The 23,682-nt window shown below is 40.5% G+C and overlaps 1 long non-coding RNA gene across 2 annotated transcripts; it reads right to left on the bottom strand.

Annotated features, from left to right (window-relative positions):
- Positions 1–2,703: 2,703 nt before the first annotated feature.
- On the bottom strand, positions 2,704–22,844 carry LOC119885205. Of its 2 annotated transcripts, none has more exons than XR_005441208.1 (4): positions 22,813–22,844; positions 4,879–4,984; positions 3,285–3,357; positions 2,704–2,868 (listed from the first exon to the last, which is right to left on the bottom strand). It is a non-coding gene; the product is annotated as an uncharacterized LOC119885205 (long non-coding RNA). The 2 variants fall into 2 exon arrangements; XR_005441207.1 differs by having other exon boundaries at positions 3,285–3,354.
- Positions 22,845–23,682: the final 838 nt, after the last annotated feature.

The following is a 23,682-nucleotide window of genomic DNA, read 5'->3' as shown; positions in this document are numbered from 1 at the left end:
TTCTCTAAGAACGTGTAACAGCCAAATATCCAGAAAGCTAGTTAAGTTCCTCTCATCTGATGTGATTCCTATGAAATGCTAACCTTTTGAAGTCTAACTACTGACAATTGTTTTCCTTTTCTTCAAGTGCTTAAAACTAAGAACAGTACAACCGTTTGACAATTAAGATTTGGTTGTGAGAAGATATTTGATTACAATACACGCAAATAGGTTTTTGATTAACTTTTAAGATGTCTAAAGAAAGACGGTCTCTCGGGAAACCGAAAACAAGCCCTCCCTTAGGGGAACAAAGGACTGCCCTCTGGGAACCACACCACAACAGACAAAAGCAGCGACCCACGCAGTCTCGCTCTCTCTTGTTCCTGTTCTCTTCAACTGCGCTTCGGCACGCGCACCCCCGAAGAATTCCCTAGCAGAAAGCCAGGAATAGGGCAGCTGGCGTGGGGACCTGTGTAACCGGCCAAGGCAGGCCGCCGACCCACAGTAAGGCAAAACAAGGCATTCTGTGATCCATGATGTCCAATAGTCTGTTAATCCATTATCTTTAGTCCTTAAACTCCTAGACAAATTTAATCGAGTTAGTATCATCTAACTACTTTCATTAGTTCTCTTCCGCCGTATGAGTCAAATGCTCCCCACAATAGAACCCCACATTCTCATTGTTTATTTCTTTGATGTATATGTAACCGCATTTATAGTCACCTTAGTTAGTTAATAAATTTCACTGTAATCAAAGGAATTGTGTGTATTGCCTGTCTCCAAGTCCCTGCCACGAGAATTTACCCCTTCGATTTGAGACTGACTGATTTAAGATAATTGAGCGATTGTTAACTAACTGATCACTAGTGAATAATTGTCTAAATTATTAACCATACACAGGGAATCCCGAGACCCTGGGCGAACGGAATCTCGGGTGGTGCCCCGCGAAACGAGAAGCTTTATGAATGTTCTCTGAATATTAAAATTCATAATTTTGTATTAATTCTCATAAATTTATTAGATCAAAAGTAGTCATGCTACAATGTACAGAAGTCAAAACATATTAAGTAATGTTAATGGCCCACCTCGTCAGTTAGCTGACGTTATGCAATGTTAACGGTAAACTTGCCAAACAGGCATTGTTAGATTTGGCTAGGTAACATTAAAATTACTGTAACAGAGTCACTGTGTCACTTCAATAAATGGCTCCACCTGGACTGAGTGACGGTGTTGAGGACGCTAGCAGACACTTCTGAGTTTGTCTGGTCTCTAACTTGACAGTTAACTTGACTGTTCAAGTGGTGTCCAGCAGCAAGATTAATATTGCACATATAATATATGCTGAGTTCAGTATGTTTATGGCAGTTGGGAAGGATCTGTCACTAACTTTCTACCATTTTTGTGTTTACAGGTGCCAGATGAGCCGATGACCGCATCATTCCAGATGTGAAGCACGAGACTCCAGCTCTACAAAAGTCACAGCTACCAGTGTGGCCCTGCCAGCTCCTGCAGCTTACTGCTTTGCTCAGCCTTTTGTTTTTACTTTTACTCCACAACACCTGGACTCTACTGATTCCAAATTATGACAGTGGGTTCCTTCTGTCATTATATTTACCATTACAACACATTACCTTAAGTCATACAAAACAACTTTTGCATCACTTTTTTTTTTTTTGGCGATGTTCCTGAGTTGGATAAAGAAATTAGATATGGAGAGAAATTAGCTGTATGGCTTCTGAGTAAGTCTAGACTCTCCAGCTGCATGCATTTTTAACCTGCGAGGCACTGCTTACATTCATTGATGTTTCCATGAATGCAAGATATGATTTTTATTTTATTAAACTTAAATTGTTTTATAAAATTAGAATAAATGCACTTAAAATAAAATCACATTCTTCATTCATGATTGTTAATTAAATATAGTGTGATCTAAACTTAATGTGATAGCAGCTGTAAATGAAAATATTAAGATGGTATAGGATAACAATTTGCATGTGAGAAGCTGTTGATATGCATTTGTTTAATTTGGACATTTCTTTAAGGGATGAATGTGACATTCACTGTGAAGTTACTCTATTGTGAAAACCAAAGAATTATCTGCACACTAAATAGTTTTGAAGCCCTGTAGGAGGTGTCATTTATTGCTAACTCTGAGAAGGTCTTGTGTGGCTTACATTGTATAGATGTGCACGTGTTTACCACAGGTGCATTCCATCAGCTCTGACACCTTTGTTTGAGTTTGCGTCGTCACAATTAATGGTACCACCTACTGGGATTCATTATTACTCTATGCAGGTCATTCTTTGTTTCATCATTTACCCACAGGTTGGTTTGGATGTGTACACAGTTCTTCTGTATTTGAAATAGACTTACAACTGAGCAGCAAAAAAGGCGCTCTTCAAAACTATTCAGGCTCTGGTACTGAGTGTAAGACTCCTTATTTATCTTAAAGTATAAGGTAGAAAGCATAATTACATAATTACTTTTCAACATTTCATGTGTACCATTTTCACTTTTCAACTTCTAGACTTAACTCTCTTAGCAAGAGTTCAGCTTTAATATTTGATATTTTATCTGTGTTGTAGGATTAACTTGTCCTTTGAATTGAAAGACAGAATGTGAAATATAACATTTTCAGTCAGTAATAAAGACAAAATTAGTGCAAATATATTGAATTTATTGCAATGTGAACCATAATTGATATATTTTTAAATATACAAAAAACACATATGGACAATATTTAAAACTCAATGTAAAAGTAAACGGAAGGGGAAAAGGCCTTTACACATCAGTCTACCCCATCAGATACAGATGTCCAGCACACTGAGGAGGCTTCACAGGTCTCTGCAGCTCTCTGGCACCAGGTGGGACATCTGATCCACACTGTGACTATGGAAGGAAAACAAATGAGTAATAAATGTTGCAGGTAGTTAATGTAATATATAAAGTTAACTATAAAAAATGCTTCAGTTTTTTTTTTTTCAGTTTGATTGACTATTATGTTATATTTGAGAGAAAAAGGAACAAGGGAGCAATACCTCGATATATAGAGGACAGTCAATAACAGTAGTCAACAATGTTTGTGTTGTCGTTTGAAGACAGACAATGTTACATCACCTGTCAAATGTCCAGTAGCCATAACAATAACTGCTGGTAATGTTAACGTTAGTCTCCACATAATCTAGTATGGCAAATAACCACACCCACACGAAAACGTTGAAGCATTTTAAACCTTATTTAGTATAACATAAATAACAGAGTAATAGTTACTTTAAGTGTTGCTGTAATGTTTCAGGTTAACTTACCTCCAGCTGGTAACGATGCGGCCACAGGCTCCCAAACGCCAACCAGACAACCTCTGGGTAAAAGCTACTTCTGCTAACGCAGAGTAGCATATAGCATTAGCTCCTTAGCCTGAGTTAACTCGGTCGCGTCAAACTAGGCAGGAATGGTTTCAGCAACCAGTCACCTCAGCTCCACCCACGTACCACCTCTTTGCCCATTTTTGGTTATCCGGGAGTGACGGCCAGCTCACACACTATGTCCATTGTGTTATACAGTCTATGCTCCAGACTAACTTACCTTACTAGGAGCACCGTAGACCCTAACTGAAAATTTTAGGGGCACAGGCGCGTACACCTTAAATCAACCTGGAATACAATTTTTCGCATTTTCCCCATTTTAACTCTATCTGTCTTGACAAAATGTATGTTTTAAGCTGCTGTTGTGCTTCACTAAGGTGTTGTGTTAAAACTGTGCAGTGCCAGTTGCCTCAGCAAACTTGGTTTTCTCCACATCTTGTGGACCACATCTAGTGCAGTAGATACAGTTTGTGTTTGTGTTATTGCTAAATCTAGCACAATAATACAGGCCAGGAATCACCAGACCACTCATTTTGTGGACTAATCCTATTTGCTGCTGTAACCGGTACCGAATTAGGTATACATCTGACCACTATGTTCACCTGGGAAGAAAGTGATCCACATTACAAAATACAAACATTTGGGTCTGACCATTAAAGTAACACTTTAATAGTTTTCAAGGTGGCTATGGGTGCACCCCGAGAAACAGCCTACACCAAGCTTAGCGCACACAAATGTACAAGGGTAGACACAAAAAACAATTAGCCTACACTTTCAAAAAAGAGAATGGGATATACAGAGTTTGCTCAAATGGTTTTCCTTATATACAAGCATCCATCATATCAAAAGTATAAAAAAGTCACACACACACACACACACACACAGTGAACTTGAACATAAACTACAACAATGAAAGTAATTAGGCCTATTAGGCATCCAAAAAGATCTCCTATAGCCTGCAAAAAACAGCTGTCTTTCAATAATTTCTGTAAGATATATTTTAATGTTTTCTTGCCTATAGAGAAAATACAGCACCGCTCAGAATTGACTGCCATGGTTACCACCCATAGAGCGGCTGGTGTTTACTCGCGGAGCGCCTGTCTCTCTGCCTGTTCACATGAGGACCGCAGTGAGACACCGCGGATCCAAGAGGGTACGCTGAAAAGGTTGGTTGACTTCTTACGAACAAAAGCGAGACACATGAGTGAAGTTGACGTGGCCACACAGGTGACCAATCTCTCACAAGCCCCCCCGCACTCACACACATTGGTCACACACTCTGTCAGACTTGCTCCCACCTCGTTTTTCAACGCAAAATTTAAAAAAGAATGTCGTCAAATTTAAAGGTCTATAGTAAGTTTAGTTGTAAAAAAAAAAAATGCTTGCACTGTGAGATAGATTTTGAATATGCATAAAGTTTTGAACATTAAAGAAAAACTTGCTGAAACACAAGGGCTATTAAAGTCCAGGGATTTATAAATGAAATCATGTATCACTGAAAGTGAAAAGGTGCCATATGCACATTTAAAGAGGTTACCTCATCAAACAAAAGCCACAGAAGAGAAGGGTAGACTATATCATGCGTACATGTGTTGAATGAGCTGGGATGATGTTAAACAGTTGATCTGCAGGAGAAGACGTATCTGAAAGTAACACAGAATGGCTCAATTATACACTGCTCAAAACAATAAAGGAAACGACACAATGTAACTCCAAGTCAATCACACTCCTGTGAAATCAAACTGCCCACTTAGGAAGCAACACTGATTGACAATCAATTTCACATGCTGTTGTGCAAATGGAATACACAACAGGTGGAAATTATAGGCAATTAGCAAGACACCCCCAATAAAGGAGGGGTTCTGCAGGTGGTGACCACAGACCACTTCTCAGTTCCTATGCTTCCTGGCTGATGTTTTGGTCACTTTTGAACGCTGGCGGTGCTTTCACTCTAGTGGTAGCATGAGACGGAGTCTACAACCCACACAAGTGGCTCAGGTAGTGCAGCTCATCCAGGATGGCACATCAATGCGAGCTGTGGCAAGAAGGTTTGCTGTGTCTGTCAGCGTAGTGTCCAGAGCATGGAGGCGCTACCAGGAGACAGGCCAGTACATCAGGAGATGTGGAGGAGGCCGTAGGAGGGCAACAACCCAGCAGCAGGACCGCTACCTCCGCCTTTGTGCAAGGAGGAGCACTGCCAGAGCCCTGCAAAATGACCTCCAGCAGGCCACAAATGTGCATGTGTCTGCTCAAACGGTCAGAAACAGACTCCATGAGGGTTGTATGAGGGCCCAACGTCCACAGGTGGGGGTTGTGCTTACAGCCCAACACCGTGCAGGACGTTTGGCATTTGCCAAAGAAAGAAAGAACACCAAGATTGGCAAATTCGCCACTGGCGCCCTGTGCTCTTCACAGATGAAAGCAGGTTCACACTGAGCACATGTGACGGACGTGACAGAGTCTGGAGACGCCGTGGAGAACGTTCTGCTGCCTGCAACATCCTCCAGCATGACCGGTTTGGCGGTGGGTCAGTAATGGTGTGGGGTGGCATTTCTTTGGTGGGCCGCACAGCCCTCCATGTGCTCACCAGAGGTAGCCTGACTGCCATTAGGTACCTAGATGAGATCCTCAGACCCCTTGTGAGACCATATGCTGGTGCGGTTGGCCCTGGGTTCCTCCTAATGGAAGACAATGCTAGACCTCATGTGGCTGGAGTGTGTCAGCAATTCCTGCAAGAGGAAGGCGTTGATGCTATGGACTGGCCCGCCCGTTCCCCAGACCTGAATCCACAGACTGTCCAGGAGTTGGCGGATGCTTTAGTCCAGGTCTGGGAGGAGATCCCTCAGGAGACCATCTGCCACCTCATCAGGAGCATGCCCAGGCATTGTAGGGAGGTCATACAGGCACGTGGAGGCCACACACTTTGATTTTGAGTGTGACTCCAAATCCAGACCTCCATAGGTTGATAAATTTCATCCATTGATACTTTTTATGAGATTTTGTTGTCAGCACATTCAACTATGTAAAGAAAGGAGTATTTAATGAGATTATTTAATTCATTCAGATCTAGGATGTGTTATTTTAGTGTTCCCTTTATTTTTTTGAGTAGTGTATTTTCAGATTTTGAATTGTCACCTGAATTTCGTGTTTCCCTTTACATAAATAAAATACATTTCCACTATAAATTGATCACAAAAGGCAGAAATTTGTACAGAAGTTTTTGGGGGGTGGACGTTCAGAACTCCACTTAATGTGTCCACCCTCCGATGTTGAAACAAAACTTACTCCCTTGAGCCACTGAACTGTAATGCAGACACCACTCATCTTTAAGCAGCCTCCAGGGATCATGGAGCAACTGGTCTTTAAAGTCAAAGTGAGAGGATACAGAAGCAGGAAACAACTGCTGATGAAAGATAAAGAGGGATAAAAGATAAGTAGAAGTCGTTTGACAGGCTCACCTTGGGTCTGATAGGCATGACATCGAAGGCATATCCAAGACAGTTTAAAATGGTTTTTGACAACATTTGACAACCTTAAATCCACCACGTTTTTTGGTTGGGACAGGGTGTAGCACGGGCTTTTATTTGCTATAAATCACTGAATTGACCCTGCCTTTATTTGGGACAGGCGTCCATATGGGACAGGCCTTTAATTCTTTTTGCACAAAACTGAAACTACTATGAACACATTCGGACTTAACGAGCACTTCAAAATTAACCTGAGTCAGCACTTTTTTAAACTTTTCCTCTCTTGTAGCCATGCAGGTTACACCGGTAAATCTAGAAGAATTAGAATTTGGGTCTTGTTGTTTCCGTTAAATGAACTTAACAGTGGTATTGTGGAGAATCTAACCGATCTAACAATGTTCGGCGTGTCCATACTGACATATTGATCATACGTTTAAACATTAATGTTTGTATTAACTAAATGTAAGCAGCTTAGAAGCAGCTAAAGCGGGCGACCCCGCGAGGTTTAAGAGGTTTTATACATCCAAAGAACTTCTATAAAAACCAGACCAGGCGTTTAATTAAGGCAGGCGTTTATTTGTCAAAACGTGTTCCCACACTAGGCCAGTAAAGGAGGTAGGCGGCAATTTGTTGAAGTTTTATAGGATTTGTTAAAATTCTTCTCTTAATTGCTTTCCTCATTAAATCAAAGCAGGGCACTGGACGCAGGCTGCAGCCAACATATGTCTATATAAAGTGTCTGACAACAAACATTAATCTTATTGGTATTTCTTTTAGAAAATGAGCATAGCAAAAGTATGTGGATTAAGATCATAGAATATTACTGCAAGAGAAGAATGGTGAGAAAGAAAGGGCTGGTTTAGCCACATTAAACCAGTAAGATGAGGAGACATGACTTGACACATGAGTTTGCTGACCTTTGACGTGTCATCAAAACCGATTCTGTCATGTAGAAAATCACCCACAGAACGTCCTAAACCGAGCAGCTGAAAACAACCATACATGTCAGGGCCCAACAATAACGGTGGCACAATGGCCCAATGGCCCAGGGCCAGTAAAAAGTAACATCGGGACTGTTGAACTAGCAACTCACTGGCCCAATCGGGCCAGTACAAAAACATTAGTAGGCTATTAATAAACAAAAAAAATTGCCTTAGAAACTCAACATCCACACCGTTGGCTAATTAACAGTTGTAGTGACGTGACAATTGTTTGTCAAATGTGATTTCTCTCATCTCAATCAATCGGCAACCTCTGGGTCTGACCGTGAAACCATACTGACGGAACTTAAAACTGCATTCTCTACAACGGCCAGCAGGGGGCGAGTCCGCTGGTTGCAAATAGAAGTCCGGTTCCATTAGAATAAATAGTAAAATGATGCAACTTCTCATCTGAATTATTACCTCAGTAAACACTTTCATGAGTTTATGGTCTCGGTCACTAGTTTCAAGTCTTCAACACAAAATGATGTTTATTTAGTAAATGATGGTCCTATTTGGGTGGAAATAGACCAGAAAGCAGCATATGCTTTAGGGTGGGACTGCCTTGTGATTGATATGTTGCTACCATGGCGACCTGTCAGTAAGGACAGAGGCGACTTGTATCCGCAGCTCTGTGTACATTGTTTTTTAATTAAATTGCTGTCAGCAAGAGAGAGAGCACGTCATGTCTGAGTCTGTTAGTTAAAATTATAAAAAAGTTAACAACTAAACTGTGATTACATTTTACTTTATTTTTTTTATATCCAGGATGTATTTAATAAACAATTAAACATGTTAACAGAATGACATAACTTACACGTCTTTGGTTTTGTTGTAACACTGATAAATAAATTTTGGAGGGAGGGACAGTAAAAATTGTCTTGGGGCCAGTAAGTTTCAAACCCACAGGCCTCTCTCAATTTTTCTAAGATAAATGGCCATCAGGTTCATGCGACTGGTTTTGTTTCTGGTTAGGAACCCATACATCTTGTTTATTACAGCCATGTGTAACACCAACTACTGACGTAACTACGCTTGCCGTAGCCCGTTTTCTTTGCTCTAAACCAACTGATGGAAACGCACGTTTCGCAGTGGCTTTTTTTTTTGGCGACATTTCAAAAGTACGCTTAAAATTCGCATGACAATTAGATGAAAACATGGCTATTCATTCTTATTAAGTATACATGTGTATACTTAAGAATGTAAAGGCAAGGTTGATCGTATTGCTTTATAGACAATATTCTGCTGCATGAACAAGGAAATTTACTTTACAATTGTGGATTTCCTGATAGGACCAGTCTGCCTAGGTGAAATCATCATATAAATGCAATACCGGGAGGTAAAAATACAGATGACCAGTGTTTCCCCTAGGATGGAGTTGTAGCAGCGGAGGTGAAGCAAAATTTTTGTCTGAATACAAAACTCCAACACAACATGTCTCAGCATCATTGCTCTTTGGTGGTGGTCGTGGTCGAGGGGGTTTGGGGGTCATCTCGGGCCTTTATTTTCACCATATCTCTGAACAAATAGTTGGAAAAGCTAGAGCAGATAATAAATAACACCCAAAGATCAGTCTACTGGGGAGGAACTACAACCTATAGATTTGGGGAAAGTAATTTAGTTGGTTGTGATGCTCCACAGTGATTTTACATTTATGGCACAGCATGTTTTGGGCATAACGGCAGGAAAACCCTGTTATACTATGACCTCAGAATCATTATAGATACGACTGTTCATGTTTGCCTTTTGTGTCTTCATTTAACAGCCTTTGACATTTATCTGTATAGACATTAAAATAAAAAAAATAGGCAACATGAGAAATGACCTCCCTTCTCAGGTGCATTTTATTTGCACATTCAAATCCGAAGAGAAACGTTTCCTCATTAGCTTAAAAAGGACTAGTTTGCATCACTAATTTGCTTTACTAACCTCAGCTCCTCCATGTTCAGCACCATCCCTTCTTTTCCTAACAACCACATTTTCAGACTCACCTGAAAAATAGTTTAAGATATCTGTCTGTAGGCTATAGGACAGAGCTGTAGGTAGGGATGAAACAGTATGAAAATTTCATATCACGATTATAGTGACCAAAATGATCACGGTTATCAGTATTATCACAGTATTGAAAAATGTGCCGAAAAAGATTAAAATGTACTGATACACACACTGAAACCATTTCAACAAGTTTTAGATTGAAAACTACAAATACAATTGCCATTTTGTTTTGCACATACATTTTGTAAACATATGAAAATCATCAAGTGTGCATTATCAAGATTTTATATTAAATAGGTAATACAATGACCCCGTGCACAATTACATGAAAACAAATAAGTCTTTAGAAGACAGTGATAGTAACTGCATTGAGTCCAACAACTGACATAAATACAGAGGAGTTTGTAGCGTTTCTAGATATGCTGGTTAGTTGACTAAACTGCGTAACATGTTATCATGTGCAGTGGTCGAATAGACTCTGCCGACAAACGATGCACACAGCAGCAGAACAACGTGTAGCGTTTTGATGAGCAGCAACACAGAGCTTCAGTTTACACGCTGTTAGCAAGTCAGAGAGACAAACCAAAGCTAAAAGGTAACTCACCCTCTGTTCACTATAAGGTCATTTTCTTCAATCAAGTTTCCGTCAGCGCTCTCATAAAAATTAAAATATGACCGGACTTCAGAGTGACTGAAAAATCTCCGCAGTGTTGTCTTCCGCCGTGTTGTCATTGTCCAAAACAAACCCACGTTGCATTCTGCGCATGCACCTTCTGGGAGTGGCTGGACAGTGTTCGCCGTGAGATTATAGTAGCGTGGTTAACCATACCCGGTTATCATGGTAATTAAAATGTGTACGGTAATAATAATCGTCGGGAATTTTACCATGGTTTACCGTAAAACCGGTCATCGCTTCAACCCTAGCTGTAGGCTATGCCAGTTTACTCTCAGATCGTAACTGATGTTCTCAACATTGGACAAGTAGGCAGTAATAAAATACAGCTACCAGTTACTTTCTATAAATTGAGCTAATGTTCAGTTACATAGCAGCCTACTGTAGAAGCTTCCCTGCTCAGCTGCGCAGTCTGAAGGGGAGGGGAGATGTTAGCTAGCGCTAACAGGCTTCACTTTTCCAGCAGCTGGGGAAACAACAGACAGACTTTTCTTGGTCTTGAGTAACTGACCCACTGTAACCGACACAGTACATTTACTGCCAGAATATTTTCCTCCGCTTGCGTTCTCCATCACTTTCTGCCGCTCGGCCAACACTCGCTACGCACCTCCCGATTCGGAGTTACGTTGCTCTTATGCTGTACCTGTCACATAGATGTGAGGAGAGGAAGTTAGCCAAGCACTGAGTATTGCTGTACTCGCACAGTGCGAGTGAAAACATTTGTAGCGCATAGTTTAATGATTGTGGGAAATTTTAGCAGCGGCGGTCATGATTCAGCAGAGGAGCACCGCCGCTCCTGAATACATATAGGGGAAACACTGGATGACATTCACAATTACTTGACACTATTTATTTGAGCAGTAGAATGAGCGTAATTTAAACAGCATAGAAACACTTTGTCTGCCAACATGGATGAATGTGATGAGTGTGAGGAGTGATGTGTGCGTGAGGAGCAACAGCCTACAGGCACAAACACGGCCCCCCAATGAGTGATGCCTTTCAAACAGCAGCCTCAGACACTGCAGGCTACAGGATTCATGGGCTCAGCCTGGACACTTACCAACAATGTCAAGTTTATTATACTGACGCTTTCATCAACCACTAAGTGTTGACGGAAGCTGGTATTTATTTTTTGGTGATGGACACGCCTTATTTTTTGTTGGTGGTTTGGTTGGTTTAATTAGGATGAGCTCTTAATTCAGCACTCTAGTGATAGTCATGAAGCATTTTATTACTAAACATTTGTGACTTAGGCCCATTACTGTCCATAAACAGAAAGGCACTGGCAGGGCACTAGGGAGTAGTGGGATGAAGTGTGTGTGCAATGAGAGAAAAAAATCACTAGTTATAAGAGGGTTGACTATATAGCTAACAACAAACTTACAAGATTTAGGATGACGAAAGCACAACACTCACCAGCAGCATTCAGTTTCCGGCCGATTTGATCACACAAATGGGATTTTCTGTCTCCGTTATGTTTCTGTCTGACATATCAAAGCTCAGGATAAACAGACATGACCAGAAAAGGCAGGACAAGCCCCACTTAATATATGAATGGTTGCCAGCAGCTTTTTGAAAAGTTCAGAGAGAAGTTCAGCGCTTGGAGCAGCCGCACAAGTTGGGAGGGCTCTGAAAATGCAGAACATTTTCCCTGGGTTGCCACATACACTTTCTCCAAATTGGAAAAAAAAAAAAAAAAAAAAAAAAAACACACAACAACTTTGGGATCTGGTGCTTTGTAAATGACTAAAAGTGAATTATTTCTAATGTTAGCCATTATTTGCAGGAGTCACTACTACATTCCCCAGTTAAGAGCTACTCATAGCCTTAAAATGTTTTGTAAATGCAGCCGAAATCCTGTTTATTTATAAATGCTGATCAGAATAGGTCCCAAATGCTTTTCTTAGATATTTCATACAGACCCAGGGGCAGACCCTGAATATGCAAGAGCGATTATACTTTCACAAGGCCTCGGGATACACCAAAGAGATGGTTGGGGACAAGGAGATGTGGGCTACCTTGCTTAACCTGCTGCAACCATAACACTCCAGAGTTAGCGGGATTCGCCTGTCACATCAGATAACTGCAGCTACAAAATACAACCATCAGTCTGTGAAATATCTTTTACAACTACAATACCTCAGTACCTGCATGCCTCTACAGATAATTGATTTATTTGGATTGTATTTAAATAACAAAGATTTTTCTCTATAATGAGAGGTGAGGAGCACTAGATTAGACAGAGTATGAGATAGTGGGCTGCCTCTGCATTATGAACGTAAACGAATCTACTTCAAACATTTGACATTATGGTGCATTTTATATAGAAACTAAAATGGTTAGAGCAACACAATTCTATCAGGCAGTTTAAAGAGACTGAACTATGCTATAGAGACAGCACTGAAAATGTTATTCAGCTCCAGCTCATCACCCGGGCCTAGATATGAGTCACATTTCCTCTACAGTAAAGATGCAATTCCAACTCATTAGTGTGACACTCAGACTTAAATGCTGCTAATCTTACCACAGTTACCTTCACCCACTGTTCAATTCTCAGTCACACTCTGGTAAATAAACACAAATACAGGCCTGTCAAATAAGTATATTTTCAACTTCGAATTACATAATAATGTCACCAACATTTAAGCCAACATGATGCCAGAACAAACAGCGGGGGTTTTCCCTACCAATATTAAGACTTTAACAGCACCTAAGCAAAATGAACAAAAAAAAATAGAAAGAAAACTATGCTGAAACTTTTTGTTTCACCGTGGGCGTGGCTCAGGCAGCGCTCACACACACACACACACACACACACACTACAGTGTTGCCAAATTGCATACTTTCTCGCTAGATTTAGCAACTCTTCAGACCCTCTTAGTGGCTTAATTTCTAAAAAGCGACTAGCAACAAATTTAGTGACCTATTCAGACAATCCTGGAAAAGGCAAGAAATATTATAAAAACATGGATGTTCCTTTATCTTATCTTAAATATGTAAATAGTTTGTTTGATCTTCTCCCTCCATTTATAGATTTAAAAAAAACAACAACTTTTTATTCAAAATACACAATGCTTCTATAGTGAGGTTGTGATTACTTAGCTAAAGATTTCTCTGTCTACCTTATCTCTCCCTTGCTGCGACTGACACAACCCCAATGCTTTAGGCAAATGACCACGATGAAATGTGATGCAAATGACTGGTCTCAAAATGACAATTACACTGTTTACAGCATTTAATGTTTGGACAATATATCGTACAAAAAAAGTAGTTAACTTGACAGGCCTACATAAACACAACACAGTTCAACAGCTTAAATGCATCTCTGTCTGCTAATTCCCCTATAGAGTCAAGGCCCAGTGGTGCAGATGCAAGTTGTAAACTCACATTTATTTATTTAATTTTTTCTGTGCTCTGGTACAGATTGACAGGGTGCACGGCTTATAAAATTAGATTATAAAAAGGCGATATACACAAATACCATGGGGAACCAAGCTAGTATGGCCCCCCAGGCAATATTGACTTACTTTCTGTAGATCATGCACAAGGTCTTATGGTCTCACTCGTGCTCTCTCTGTCTTTCTCTCTCACTTGCACACACAGTCACTCTCAAAAGACTTCTCAGGCAAAGAGTGTTTACTTTGATAATAGCAGTGTTTCACTCTCTTGACATCTGCTGACTAGTACTGGCAGGGTTCCAGCCCTGCTCTGTGCTATATTTTATTGACTGTGGAAGTTGTTTTAATTGTAGGGCTGTGACATATTTGAGGATTGATGACTTCTGGCTGTTTAGTTAGCATAATCAATCCACTGGCTGTGGAGACACAAGTGTGTTCAACCAGGCTACAAGTTAATTTTATGGGGAGCGATTGTTTGCAGCACAACATGTAAATTTTGTTGGTTCTTGTCTGGCAACAATGCGACTGGATGTATGGCCTGGGGCATTCACTCTGGGAACCCAAGAGTTTAGAACAATATATTATACAGTGTACTTGTCTATCGGCGAATCCATCAGTTGATTTATGCACAGCACTCTTATTGTGAACTGATCAGCATGTCGCTCAGAATGCAAGCACAACATGAGGGTTTAACAGAGATTACAAGTGAAATTGATTTTGTGGAGCAAACACTTGTTTTAAGAGTTCTTAAAAGTTGAAGTTTGTTTATGGAATATGTGACAACAGCAGAACCCAGGAATCAGGTCTAGCTTTCTATTAAAATGGGACGCAAGTTTTATTTTAATGGTATTGAATGACTAGATATTTGACTAGGGCTGAAACGATTCAATTAAATCGATAAAATCGATTAATAAAATTCCTCGACGCAATTTCTTTGCATTAATGCTTCTTTTAATCCATATCACCATACAGCACAGTGTTTCACACGGACATTTATTACTGTCACACATCACGCTTACACTGTGAACACGACTTGATAATAATGGTGCCGTTTGCAAAGGAGGAAGAGAGAGAAAATAGCGAGGGACAAAGAAGAAGTGTCCAAACTATGGGATCATTTAAAGCTAAGGAAAATAACTAATGTCAACGTCCGTCCACCGTAAAACGAAACTCGTCGCCTCGGTAACAGACAAGGTAACAGTAACTTCAGCATTTAACTGAAATCATGATTGATTGTTGAGTTGAAGCCTAAGTAAGTCGCAGTCCTCAGCTGAAAATGTGCACACGTGCGTTTTTTTGTTCTCCTTTTTGGGCCGTGAGTTGTAACCTCACAGTCAAGAGTTAACTGGGTGTCAGGGAGCTGCACCTTTTAACTCACCTCCAGCTCTCTCTGTACCTCAGATAATCCCTGCTACCTGCATGTGCTAATCCATCTCTTCACCCAGATTCTTTGTCTTTATAATTGCTCTCTTTATAATAAACAGCTGTTTCGTGTGCAGGATCGCTCATTTTCTGTTTCACATTTCATGTGTGTTTTCCTGACAAAACGTGGTTTGCAGACCAGCATCCGGTGACACTGCCGCTGTCAGCTCGTGTAGTGTGTGACCCCTGTCACCGATCAGTCACGTAGTGTGAACGCCACAACGACTTCAAGACTGCCATCACAATACGGCAAGTTGTGTAGTGTGAACGGCACGGCCATCGGCCAACGCTGAAAGTCCTGTAGTCTGCACGAGCCTTTAGTATAACTTGTAGCTTGTATAACTTGCAGCTGTCTGGTTGTTGGTCTGATTTTGCTGTATGACACACTATGAATTTCCGAAAAAGGACTAATAAACGTGCATGGGGGGGGAACACATTGATGAATCGTTGAAATAATCTATTAGAAGCTTCAAATACTAAAATAATCGTTAGCTGCAGCCCTAGATTTGACATGAAAAATATTCAGACATATTCCTTAGCAAACCCCTTAAAATCCTTAACATACAATGCAGTATTATGCAGGTTTACAAGTGAGGTGCAACCACTGTGTTTTTTCCTCGGTCGATAACCCTGATTTGTCTAATGTGTGAAGAAGAATGACACTGTAGGATGAAAGCACAAACGGTATAGGGGAGGGTAGCAAACTAGTCATCAGGAAACCTGAACAGCAATTGCACAGGTTGTATGAATAAATAATCGGCTTAACAACATTTTAAATACTGTATTATAATCTTACCTCTTTGATTTTCACTCTTATTCATCAACAACTTTGGGGAAGGTTCTCTTTGGCTGGCCTAAGATAAAACTTTTAAATCCTCACATTTAAATTTGATTCTATTATACACAGATTTTATTCACTCAACTAGCATCCACACACTTCAGGAAACTTTATCTTAGCTCTCCCAGTCTTTCTTTGCAGACACAAAAATCCAGTCTGATCAGCCAAACCACTTCCAGAGGTGGTCAGGGACGCATTCTGACCACTGATCACATTGAACACAACGGTAAATGCAAATGGTTTGTCAGTCCACATACAACAACTACCAGGACGCAAATACATACTAGTCACAGTCTTCCACAAATAAATCATAAGTTTGACAGCGCATAGTGTGTCCATACAGTGTGTGCATGAATGCACTTTACAATCTTCTTGCCTCTTTGTGATCAACATTTCATAAGTAATTTCCTTTTTGTTAACCTCATTGATTTGTCTGAGATTGACCACTCATACCAAGTACTCTGATGACATGAAATGAGTCAAGGATGTCACTTTTTGTTGAAAAGAGGTGGAGACATAGGGGTTCAGATTAGGGGTGTGACGATACACTTAGCTCACATGCACAATTCACAATATTGGGTTCACAAGAACAAGACAGGATGATATTTTAACACCATTTTGATGAAATCTTTAATGCTAAAATATATAAATGGGGGTCTGGGGGTCCTCATGAAAATTTTGAGCATTAATTTCCTGCATTCTGGAGACATTTTCTCCACCAATTTATGGTGGAAATGTCTTTATTTATATAAAGTGAAACAGAAAATTCAGGTGACTATTAATTCAAACGGAATATAATGCAGTAATCAGCAGCCTGTTTCTTGTTGCAAGCCATTTTTAGAACATATTTAACAAATGCTTAGAAAAAAGTGACGGAGACATGTCCCCAGTGTACATGACACCTATGAAATGAATACAATATTTGTCGCACCAAGAACTTTTATGGTGTAGTTACACCTTGGCTAGATAAGAATGTAAATGCCAGTTGCTTCAGCAATTATTCATCCTGTTCTGTTTTTGCATCTAAAGGCTTCTTGAAAATAAGTATTATATAGTATTAGCTTGAAAGCAGCAGGGACAGTGGGCTGTTCCAGCATTCTCTGACCAGTAACCTGCAGGCGGGTCTTCCAGCTCCACTGTTCCACTGAGTCAGTCCCCATATTGTGACTGACTCACACACCGCTCCGCTTGTTATGCTAAACTCAGCACCACTACCAGACTCGTCCGGCAACTTGTCCATATCTCTGGCCTTCTGAACTTCAGTCACTTGCCCATTCTGAGGCGACCAGCTAACGTTAGCAGCACATCAGAGACGTTTTGTTTTCTTTCCCAACAACTGACTAAATCATGCCAGAGCTTGGATGCCAGAGCTTGTGCACTGCGAACACTCCAAACACAGTTTGGAAAAATTTAAGACCTTTGAAAATTAAATTTACTACCTTTAAAGGACTTATTTTTGGAATATGAAATTTAAGACTTTAATACCCCGCAGGTACCCTGAACAAGAAAAAGGGTCCATATCTGGTCTTTATTTTGCACCCGTTTCATTGATCTAGGGCTGAAACGATTCATCATTTAAATCGATTAATTTGATAACTAAAAAGAACTGACGCAAGTTCTTTGCATCATCGCCACCAAGCCAAAGTACTTCTTAAACGATGCATCGATTAAATAATCTGTAGAAGCTTTGAGTAATAAAGTCTTCGTTAATATTTAGTAGACACTCAGCCTGGCCCTATCCTGGACAGAGGTTCCATGACAGATATGCTTTATATCCCTGCATCTTGTTCTACAGTGGCAAAGAGAATAGGAAGTGCACTATAAATTTTGCATGAATGAGCCTCTCGTACAGGATACTTTCAACAGAATCCTGACATCAGGGCCAGCATTGGAGGGGTTTTTTATGCTGAAAACTTATAAAAAGTTGTGTGAAGTCTACAGAGACTCTGGTATCAAGTGGCCTTGAACACATATTAACTCCTGAAAACATCATATTATCACGTGTGGCCTTGAAAGCAATTAACCCAGGAGTTGTAGAGCTGGAATATTTCCTTTGCGATGGCACAAACATACACCGTTGCAGGGCCCTTCACTAGCCTTCCCCAAGGAGTACATGTGCTTCGAAAATGAAAAATGTTAGAAGCAGACAAAGAAATTTAGGAGAGCATTGAAAGGTTTATTATTTTATTATTGTTTTTAGAGTTTATTAAGAAACAGTTTATTACATACATATTTATACTTCGTGTGTGTTCCTTTTCCTTGGGTGCAATTATGATGTGAAAACCAGGAGGAGGACTATGTCATTGGAAGACTAGTATTTGGACACACGGAGTCGGCCTTAAATTATTGACATAACTTTTAATATACTGATCAGTCATCAAAGTGGTGAGTTAAAACACTTATAACAGAAAACTGTGATTGTCACATTGCAGCTTGTGGGACTTTTTGAACCAGGGACGGATACACGATACACCAGCACCACCCATACCAAACTTAATGTAAACAAGATTACTGAACAATATTTACAACAATCGCTTCAGTAAAATAGAATCAGGGGAATGTGTTTATTTTAGGAGGAGGCTGGCTAGAAGGAGCACATATTTGCACAATGGCATTGGCGTTCTGGCTCTGGCTAAATCTACTTCTGTCTACTGCAGATGCACTATCCTGTCATGTTTGCTTAGTACAGACACAGGAAAAACAAGCATTTAGACCTAGACGCACAATACCAGGCAAAGCAAGTCTTTTTGGTGAATTTATTAATAAAGAAACAAAAGGAGGCAAGCCAGGGTCAAAAAACAAAAGAGCAGTCCAAACATGAGGCAAACACATCCACAGGGTGCAGGAAAGATCCAAGAATCCAAATAAAAAAATCCAATAAACAGACACAGGCAAAATCCAAAGAGACAGTCAACAGACGCTTAATAGGAGACAAAGATGAAGACAAAGACAATAAATGACAAAGGGAAAACACTGTCTTAAATATAAAGATTTCACTAGACCTCTGTAGGTGTATTGTGGTATCTGAAAAATTTGTGAGGTGGGGCTTCCATTAATGGGACTTGTTTGTCCAGCACATCCCACAGATGCTCGATTGGAATAAGATGTGGGGAATTTGGAGGCCAAGTCAAAACCTGGAACTCGTCGTGTTCATGAAACCATTCGTGAACCATTTTGTGGCAGGGAGTATTATCCTGCTGAAAGGGGCCACTGCTGGCTGTTAGAGAGAACGCAGTTTTAAGTTCCGTCTGCATGGTTTCACCTTCAGACCCAGAGGTTGCCGCATGATTGAGATTGATCGGGTAAATAATAATTATTAATTAACAATTTTATAGTAGATAGCTTTTCACAACGTTTATATATTTTCCCCTAACTCATAACAATTCACAAAACTCTTTTTTTAAGGGAGTTTGGGACGGATTAGCTGTCGCATCACGCATTGACAGGAGAACCGTTTTCTCTTCTTTAAAAAGTATGAAATTGTCCGGTGTTGTCTAATCTTGCTTTCTCGGCAGCAACACATTCTCAGCTGGGAACGTCGCCATGAGCTATGCATCGTTTATGATTGTAAAGTCAGGGCACATCTGGAATATGAACACGGCCGTTATGTATCATAAATGTGCTACTCAGCGCCATTAAAAATCAATCAAATTGTCCAAGGCAAACTGTATAGAAAACGTTAGAGCTCATAGCGTGAAGTAACACGGCTTTAATGGGAAGCTAGCACGCTACCTAGCTCGCCAACTAGCTTACCGAGATGAGTCTTCATCCACAGAGTAAGAATGTTACGCGCCTCCTCTTCAGATGCTCCAGCGTTTCCAGGAAAGCTCAGCTTTGCAGACGCTGCAGTTAACAACCTTTTTGGCTGAGTGAAGAGTGAAGTGCTTCCACTCTCTGGAGGTTTTAGGTGGTGAAGGTGTTTCTGCAGCGCTGATGTTGTTTTAGTAACTTTACTGTTCACATCGCTTTAGTCCGTTAAGCTGACGGTGTCGGTACGGCCCGAAGACGTCATGACCGAATCGATTATTAAATTCGTTGGCAACGAATGTAATAATCGATTTTTGTCGACTACGTCGATTAGTTGTTGCACCCCTATTCCGCTTCTGAAACATCAACTTTAAGTACAAAATGTTCACTTGCTGCCTAATCCAGTACATCGCAACCCACTGACAGGTGCCATGATTACGAGTCAGTGCAATTCACCTGTCAGTGGTCATAATGTTATGGTCAAATCTATATCTATAAATTACCACTAGTGTATCAATAATTAAAGTTGGACAAAACAGAATTTTGAGGATTGTTTTCATTCATTAAATCTTTGTGCAAGAAAAATGGTCTACATTGGTGGTTAGTCTCTAAAGTGCTAAGTACTAACTTGTCAACAATGATAACCATTCATGCATAAAAATTAGTTTGTTATGCATGACCAGGCTGTCATTGGTCTGTTCACAAAAAGTGACACTGACGAGCGCATCGACTTTATCAGTTCAACATGTTTCAACAAAAGACAACCAATGTAGCTAAATGGCCTTTTCCCTGTCGTCTTCTGTCTTAACGCTTCAGCTGCAACATCTCAACTAACACCTCAACTAGTATTGCAGATCTCGAGGAGGAGGATGTGGCCTGGTGCATAATCACAGTGAGTCGACGATGCATCCGTCTCGCTGGTTTTGTATAATGGGTTGCTGAAGCGGCCCAAAGAACCCGGATTTCTCCCGGTGTGCCCAATGGCCAGTTTGACTATGTTTTGACTGATTAGAAGCAGGGATGCGGGGGGGGGTGAAAGATAACGGTAGATTGAGCTCACAAAAAAATATTCCAGTTTGCACATATGTATTTTTAGGGGCCTATACGAGAGAAATACTTGCACTGTAGAGCGCTGCCTCTCTGAGACACACATGGACACTGAGGCCTTTAACACCACATGGTGTGTGTTGGCGAGAATGGCGTAATTAAGCGCAAGCATGACCTTTCATCCATTTGTCATATTAAAAATACCTAAATAAATTCAGCTGGTTTACATGCTGTAACCTGCAAAGCACTAATAAGGTTTTACTACAGTTAAACAAAAACAGTGACGCATCACAGAATCCAATACTGTCAAATATAGCTAGTGGTGCAGTCATCCACTCAGGAATGCCGATTTGCATACCAGCTGCAACGTCCTGATTGGTGGATCCTGCATATTAATGCTCATTCTGGTAGTTATCATTCTGCACTGTCTGACAGCAGGCAGTGCTCAGCAGAGCTGGCAGTGCTCGGAGACTTGGCTCTGTCTGACAGGGTTCTAGCATGCCTGGTCTATTTGCTGGCAACAAGCAACCCTGAGGGCTTTATCAGCCAGGGACACTCACAGGGAATCGGCCCCAATAACAAATTTATTTAAACCATTAACACACAATACATGCAAATCGATCTGGACACCAATGTGAAAGAAGAAATCTCTAATTTTTCGCATGCTGCATTGACAAAGTTGTGATGATGCCTGGTTTATTCCGATATTACATTTTTGACGTGTAAAACTGACTTCAACTGTGTTGGCTCTGTGTTAAGCAGCCTTTCTAACTGTCGCTGTCACTTTTCGCTCCACCACTCACTTGCACACATTCCGCTGCTCTTATAACAGCAGTTGTCACGTAACTTAGATGTCCTTTGATGAATGAGAGAGAAGTTAGCAAACCATGTCTTGCCGTGCTCGTACAGTGGGTGAAAATTAGTAATTCCCCATTGACAAGTGAAATTTTAGTAGCAGCGGTCATTATTCAGCAGCGGTAATGTGCCAAATATAGGGGAACAGTGTCTCCGTAATGGGGACGACAACATTACTTTATCAATTAACATTTAGATAATCTTTTTCTTTTAAATAAGTTGAGCTGGGCAACAATTAAAATTTTTAATCGCGATTAATTGCATGATTTTCTTTTTTTCTTAATCGCATTGTTATGCGCAAAACTGAATAATGAATTCTAAAGAAGTGTATTGTACACTGTTAATTTAAATGTAATGTTATTTACACAAAAGTGCAATAACATGTGGTTTGCAAACACTAATAAGGTGATTTTAGCAGCAGTATTCCTTTTAAACCAGTGGCTCTCAACCTTTTTGGGCCAGCGGCCCCCTACCCATTTTCCAGGTCCCTTACCAACCCCATCAAGAGATGTTGGCTATTCGCCCAGATAATTGTTGATGATCATTAGGCTATTCTGCTCCAATTCATGGTAGAAACAATTTTTATATACAGGGAAACACAAAATTGAGGTGAAAGGTGACAATTCAACATATAATAGAATGGAATATAATGCAGTAAAGCTCTCAGGCATTCTTTATTGCTTTTAATAAGTTACTCTTGTAGATCAACTTTAATATTGTCCCTGCTGAGTTAACACACATGATTTAGTATTCCATCCTCTTTGTGTCTTGTTTGGGGATTTAACCTCTATAAAAGTTGTCTAAGGCACATTTTCACCTCAGTGATAAATTAATTAATTTTAATTCAGTTATTTACTGGATTTTAATAACTCATTTGTTTTAGCAGGGACCAGCAGGGGGAACAGACTGATTCTTACTGCTGAATCATTAATAGCTGCAAGCATGGAGGCCTGGGGCTAACTGTGAAAGTGTCTTATAATAATCATCATCAGTAGCCATTTTGCTACAATTACACTTCACAACAGCTGCAACTGTGTTTGCGACCTGACCTTTCTTTTCTCCATGAGGGGTAAGTTGCGTGGCGCTGTGGAGAGCCCCAAGCTGCAGTAGTGCATGGATTATGCTTAATATTCATCCAGCCAATGATTACGAACCGTGAGAGGGAGGGAGGCAGACCAGGGACAGGAGATCGCGGAGCGACTGGCCCGCTGCGGACAGTCAGATAGAGATAAAATAAATGATAGAGAAATATAGAATTTTAATGTCAATAAAAGCATGCTGTCATTTTAGAGACCAAAATATCACAAATCATGCTTTTAGGGGAGCTGATGTCTTATCAAAGGGAGCTAAGAATGCTCCCCTTGATAAGAAGTCAAGGGGAGCAGTAGTTCGCACCCTGCGCTTGAGCACTATCTGGTGTCTTATCAGGTGCTGGGCGCTGGATGAAGTTGCTTTCAGGAGAAGTCCCGACAGCAGAGTATCCCTCTTGTAAATGTGTAACCACTGCAATGAAAAGGAGTTCAGGGTGTATCCCTCAGGCAAACACTTTTCCACGATAATACCAAGAAAGAGAGCATCCATTTTCTAGGGCTGGACCCGAATATTCGACCGTTGGGTACACATTCGATTTTCAATTTTGAGATTCGATTATTGCTCCCCCCTACAATATGAAGCCGGTCCCATTTATTTTAATATCACCAAATCAGAGTATGTTTCAGGGCCGGATTATCTATGATTGACAAGTCGTTACCATGGCGACCTGTCAATCAGGCTAGAGCCGACTCGTACCCTCGGTACTGTGTAAATTTAACCAGCACCACTGAAAAAGCTTATTAGGAGTTGGCTGTTCACTTTCTCTGGTGAGTACATTTAAAGGCTGTTGTTCGGTAGACAAAGTTATCAGCTCTGTTAAAATGACA

The sequence above is a fragment of the Micropterus salmoides genome, unplaced genomic scaffold (genome assembly GCF_014851395.1).
Source record: "Micropterus salmoides isolate LMB-PRFRI ecotype aquatic unplaced genomic scaffold, ASM1485139v1 Ms_hic_scaffold_3943, whole genome shotgun sequence".
Taxonomy (NCBI): domain Eukaryota; kingdom Metazoa; phylum Chordata; class Actinopteri; order Centrarchiformes; family Centrarchidae; genus Micropterus; species Micropterus salmoides.
Note: the sequence above shows the minus strand (reverse complement) of the source record. Positions and strands in the feature narration are given on the sequence as shown.